This window comes from Amblyomma maculatum, chromosome 3, assembly GCF_055883805.1.
Source record: "Amblyomma maculatum isolate TAMU_Amacu chromosome 3, ASM5588380v1, whole genome shotgun sequence".
In the NCBI taxonomy this organism is placed as follows: Eukaryota; Metazoa; Arthropoda; class Arachnida; order Ixodida; family Ixodidae; genus Amblyomma; species Amblyomma maculatum.
In genome coordinates this window covers 200,449,512-200,455,907 of record NC_139346.1, presented here as the reverse complement: position 1 = coordinate 200,455,907, position 6,396 = coordinate 200,449,512, and the positions used below count along the sequence as shown (strand labels likewise).

At 44.0% G+C, this 6,396-nt stretch overlaps 1 protein-coding gene across 1 annotated transcript in view; it reads left to right on the top strand.

Annotated features, from left to right (window-relative positions):
* ppk17 (amiloride-sensitive sodium channel pickpocket 17) overlaps window positions 1-6,396 on the top strand; it is a 69,281-nt gene that overhangs the window by 56,971 nt on the left and 5,914 nt on the right. The window lies entirely within an intron of this gene.

The window sequence follows — 6,396 nt, the reverse complement described above, 5'->3', positions numbered from 1 at the left end:
TTTGCCAAGGAGTGTGTGCGCGTGCGTGCGTGCGTGCGCGCGCGCGCGCGCGTGTGTGTGTGTGTGTGTGTGTGTGTGTGTGTGTGTGTGTGTGTGTGTGTGTGTGTGTGTGTGTGTGTGTGTGTGTGTGTGTGTGTGTGTGAGAGAGAGATAGATAGATAGATAGATAGATAGATAGATAGATAGATAGATAGATAGATAGATAGATAGATGATAGATAGATAGATAGATAGATAGATAGATAGATAGATAGATAGATAGATAGATAGATAGATAGATAGATAGATAGATAGATAGATAGATAGATAGATAGATAGATAGATAGATGATAGATATATGATAGATAGATAGATAGATAGATGATGGATAGATAGATAGATAGATAGATAGATAGATAGATAGATAGATAGATAGATAGATAGATAGATAGATAGATAGATAGATAGATAGATAGATGATAGATAGATAGATAGATAGATAGATAGATAGATAGATAGATAGATAGATAGATAGATAGATAGATAGATAGATAGATGATAGATAGATAGATAGATAGATAGATAGATAGATAGATAGATAGATAGATAGATAGATAGATAGATAGATAGATAGATAGATAGATAGATAGATAGATAGATAGATAGATGATAGATATATGATAGATATATGATAGATAGATAGATAGATAGATAGATAGATAGATAGATAGATAGATAGATAGATAGATAGATAGATAGATAGATAGATAGATAGATAGATAGATAGATAGATAGATAGATAGATAGATAGATAGATAGATAGATAGATAGATAGATAGATAGATAGATAGATAGATAGATAGATAGATAGATAGATAGATAGATAGATAGATAGATGATAGATATATGATAGATAGATAGATAGATAGATAGATAGATAGATAGATAGATAGATAGATAGATAGATAGATAGATAGATAGATAGATAGATAGATAGATAGATAGATAGATAGATAGATAGATAGATAGATAGATAGATAGATAGATAGATAGATAGATAGATAGATAGATAGATAGATAGATAGATAGATAGATAGATAGATAGATAGATAGATAGATAGATAGATAGATAGATAGATAGATAGATAGATAGATAGATAGATAGATAGATAGATAGATAGATAGATAGATAGATAGAGAGAGAGAGAAGTGGAACTCTCCATGCACATCCGGGGGGAGGGTTTATATGAGGAGTGGCTACGGGGTACTTTAGAAAATTTGTTGTGAGCAATTCAAATATACAGGCGCGCAGACTACATATAAATTCAGCATAAATTATTTTGTACACATATCGAATAAATGTTCAGAACACCGCTTAACACCGTCAGGATGTACTCGGTGAGCTCCGGAGTATATTTATTTCCCTAAAGATATAGGTTATTTAGTTTGTTGATACGAGGAAATTTCTCCCTAAAAACAAATATTTGCGGTAGACACCCTCAAACATCATCTACTGCACTGCGCCACGCTAGCCGAACTATGCCGCGAGTTGCTTGAGGCTTACGGAGCGCAAGGAGCAATCCCGGACAGCGTAGAAGTGCTCCTGTAGCCGTCGGGAGTGCGCGCGTCCGCGAGCGAACACATGTGAGCCTGTGTGAATACATCGAACAGGCGGGCTTGATGTCCCGCCTGTTTCACCTCACCAGATAGTGCGCTCTGTGATCAAACGCTCCGCGTGTGCTATCTCGGACGATAACGGCCGATCGCCCCACGTCGGCCGTCAATTTCGTCGCGCGCGGATCGTGCTTCTGCACTTGGAGCTATTGCGGAGGCCCGCCCGATGTGCCGAGTGCTCAGTGACCTATGACATCTGCGGGCGAGCCTCTAGCAAACTACTGGTACATTGTGCCATAGTGTATATATTTATGTTCATTTTTATTTTACCCACCCTGTCCTTTCTTCCTATCTCTCACCTCGACTTCGTCTACCGCTTCCTCACTATCATTTTATTTCCGCCGCCGCGGTTCAGTTGCTTCAGGTATCAGATAGCAGATACCGAAACTGGCAAACACCTTTTCCTTCCCTTTGGATATATAATATTGTTACGAGGTTTATTTACACAGATGTTAGGATGCGCTGGAGATTAGCACACCACAGCGGACCCAGACCCAGCTTCCTCTTCCTCTTCTGCTTATCCCGCCAAACCTCATCTTCCTCCGATACTGGACCGCGGGAAGTGCGTGACACTGCCCCCTTCGCAGACGAAGCCCGCCGGGTGAGTCAAGGTTCGTGGCGTTGATAGAAGGGCTTCATGCGGGCCACGTGGACTACTTGAGTCTTCCGAGAACGACGACCTGGGGTGGTCAGGCGAGAGACTACAAAGTTTACTGTGCTGAGGCGTTCCAGTACAACGAAAGGGCCAGTATAATGGTGCAACAGTTTCTGGGACAAACCGCGCTTACGCAACGGCGTCCAAAGCCACACCAGGTCACCAGGGCCATAATTAACATCTTGATGACGCTTGTCGTAGCGTTGCTTGTAGTGTTCCTGGGAGGCTAGAGTGCGAAGTCTAGCGAGTCGACGAGCTTCTTCAGCCAAAGAGAGAGTATGCGCTAGTGAAGTTTCAACAGGGAGTGAGAAAGGCAAAAACGTGTCCAGGGTACTTCGTGGAGGTCATGCGTAAAGAAGAAAAAACGGACTGTAGCCTGTCGTTTCGTGCTTAGCAGTGTTAAATGCGTATGTTATAAACGGAAGGACTTCATCCCAGTTTTTGTGGCGGGATCGAGTAGACCATACATTGCGAGCATATTGCTAAGCGTACGATTGGTGCGTTAGGTAAGACCGTTTGTTTGTGGGTGGTAAGGAGTTGAATGGAAAAAATGGGATGAGCAGAGGCGAAGAAGTTCTTCTACAACTTCTGCTGTAAACTGTCGCCCACGGTCGCTTATTAACAATATAATAAAATAACCACATTGCGGGAGGAGATTGCAATGTCTGCTAAAACTTTCTCCCTTGCTAATCGCTCGAACTGCGCATGTTTCGAGGCGGGAATTCGCTCCCTTTCCTTATCATACCTTGTATAAAACACAAAATATGTGTTACCCAAAGAGCATTATTGTAGTATTTTGAGGATATGCATTATGAAGCGACATAAATATTTTTGATCTAGCAAAAGAAAGCCCTGCCTCAAAGAAACAGAATCAACTTATGTAACGTCGCACAATTTTCTGTCGTCGAAACAAATAGTGGTAACGCAGTACTATACAGAAAAATTTCTCATTGAGAATTAAAGTAGTCATGAAATTCTCGACACACTTTGGGTCACTCTAATATTCGTATTCCGAAGTTTAGGGGCGGAAATCTAGACTGAGGATGCGGAGCACATCCTGCTTTTATTGGGAAGTGCAATATACAGGACTATCATTCTAGTACGGGGTAACTCACGTGCGCTAAGTATTCAGATTACAAATACGTTGTCAGACAATATTTCCAGGCATGAGGCAGTGAAACCCTGCATGTTTTGGAATATTTGATCCTTTAGAAACACCTTTAGAATTCAAACTGATTTAAAGTGAACTTCCTGTTTACGCGCGTGTCATGAGGGAGGACACACGCTCATTACAACCAGGAAAATTCGAGCACACTGACCTATGCGACGAATTCTAACAGCCCGCGCTGCCTATAGGTAGTCCTGTTATCACTACAAGTCAAAGTTTGCCTTCATTCCAACCGTGGGCGGCTACATGGGCGAATGTTTATCGCGGTCCTGATAGTAATCTGGGCACGCGTGACTCGCTGTTATCGCCTTGTCATCCTTGAGCAATTTCCATTGATGCACGCCGCTTGTTTTTATTTTATTATTTTAATTATTACTCGTATCGTGAAATTTCACTATTTGGGTTAGAAGCCGTGCCCAATGTGACATATATATAGCTGTCTTAAATTATGATTTTTCATTTTGATTTTATAGATTGAACAACATTCATTTCATAGGATATCTGTCAAGGTCATGCAGATTGCACAGGCCGCCGAGGTGGGCGAACACCTCAGATATTTAGAATACGTCCAGCTGATACTTCCACGTACGGCACATACTTAACAACAGCAAAATCAATACTTTTGACATTTGAGCGTAGATTCTTGGTAGACGAAGCTAATATTTCCTCTACCGGAGGACTCGCGATGGAAGCTCATGCAATGTTTAATGATTTACCGGGCTGAGGGCATTTAACGTCCACTAAGCCCTCTTCGCAGGTACTGAGCTCGTGTTTTTAGCGCGTGCTTCTTGGCAAGTACAGCGTTCTGCGTGATTTAACAGTCGTGCTGGACACTGCCTCCAGACCTAATGCTTCCTGTTAGATGTTCACCTATGCTGCGATTCTCGGTTCATCACCAAACTATATATACACGCCGTCGTCACCGTTTTTCGCCGCACAAGCTCCTTTGGTGACAGAAGCGTTTTAGCCACTTGAGCACGTTGTCATAATTTGGCGCCTTTATACACAGAGAGCCGTATTAGCAGTGGCTCTCAGCCATTGATGCGTCGGGGACTCCTTGAGATTGGGGGAGGGGGCACGGGCAGAGAGAGAGAGAAAGAGAGAGATAGAAACAACTTTTATTGTCAAAAGAGTGATCATTAAGTCATGTCGGCCTGGACAGCATGGCGAAATGGCGAGACTGTGGCCAATGTAGCTCTCGTTACGGTATTTCTGGCTTAATTCATCTTAATGGGATTGTGGGGACAAAATTTGGCAACAGCATATGGCTTAATTCATCTTAATGGGATTGTGGGGACAAAATTTGGCAACAGCATATCTTGTAGAACATCTCTGATTTGAGCAGGAATGCAGTGTCCGCGAAACCCAAGAAAGGTCCCGCGATAGCTATGGCCTGACTAGACACAGTTTTGCAGGGTTTTATTAAAAGCACGGAGGTACTTTAGTTTCTCAAAGCGAAAGAAATGCGATTGGAGTGAGGAATTGCAGAGCACTCGTGAGAAAGAGGGAGGGAAAGAGCGCCTGCGGTGTTTGCTGCATTTGTTAATGCCAGCATCGATGAAACGCCATCTCTGGTAGCATTTCTGGACGTAGCTTCAATGCAAAACGTCTTGTGTGTCCGACGAGCGAATGGCGAGGAGTCGGGAGGCGCCGGGTCCCTTCTAGCGGCGTGCATACTGGCATCCACACCTCATCTCTTCCCCACGTTTTCTGGAGGCCTTGGCGTGCTGGCTTATCTAGTGCGCGTTTTTAAAGGCCATTTAGCCTCGACTCAATGCCGATTCCGCGACCTACTCCCGGAACTGCGGCAACCTGAGTCTGCGCAAGATAACCCCTCCAATTGTGTCAGGGGGTCCTTTGAGGGGTCCCCCACCATTTTTAATGGTCCCACACATCCATGGAGGAAAACCACTGCTATATCACACATCCCACGGGTTTAAAAAAAAAAACGGCCTGCCGGCAGAAAACATTTCAGCATTTGTTCCGAAAGCACATATGTGTCCCCAAAATAAGACGAAGTAGGAAACCTGTGGAAAAAGTGCTCTCCTGCATCCAGGGTGTTGATGAGGTGAACAGCAAGAGTGACAAGCTGAACATCCGGGTGTCCCACACGCACCCAAGCTATATATGCATGTGCATCGACCCACTTGCAGGGCCCGCCGCAAAACAATATTTTGTTCGTTCATGTGCTCCGTTTTTATTGGGGGCACTATAGTACGTATACGTGTCAGCTTCACGAGTCGGCTTTACAAGCACACTGGTTTTCCAACTAAAATCAACTAAAAGGCCTCGTAAGCCTCCTCCCCGGACGGTGCAAACGGTGAACTGCGTCCTAAGGGAAGGGATGTAGGTGGAAATGTAAGTGGAAAGAGAGAGAGAGATAAGCCGTAGTGGAGGGCTGCGGAGCAATTTTGACCACCTGGGGATCTTTAACATGCACTGATATCGCACAGCACACGGATGTCTCTCCGTTCCGCCTTCATCGAAATACAGCCGCCGGCATCGGCATCGGACTCGGGCACTCCGGTACAATTAGTCAGGCATCTTACATGCCTTTATACTAAGTCGATTCACATACTCAGTCCCTTATCTCCACCTCATTCAATCTGATAAGGAGAAGTTAGACAGACTCATTAGAAGCACCTACAAGGCTGGGCCAGGTCTACCCAGAAACACTTCAACCGAAAAACTTCTCTCACATTGGATTCACAACGCTGTAGAGAAGCTGATCACAGCACATAAGACAGCACAGCTACAAAGACTAACGAACTCTAAAGCAGGTAGACAAATTCTCAACCGCATGGGAATTTTTGCCGAACCACTAGCCAACCATCCAGGCCCACTACCAAGAGGAGTGCGCGGCAAAATTATCTGCAAACCTTTGCCCAAAAACATGCATCCCTCCTTCCATGAATGCAGGA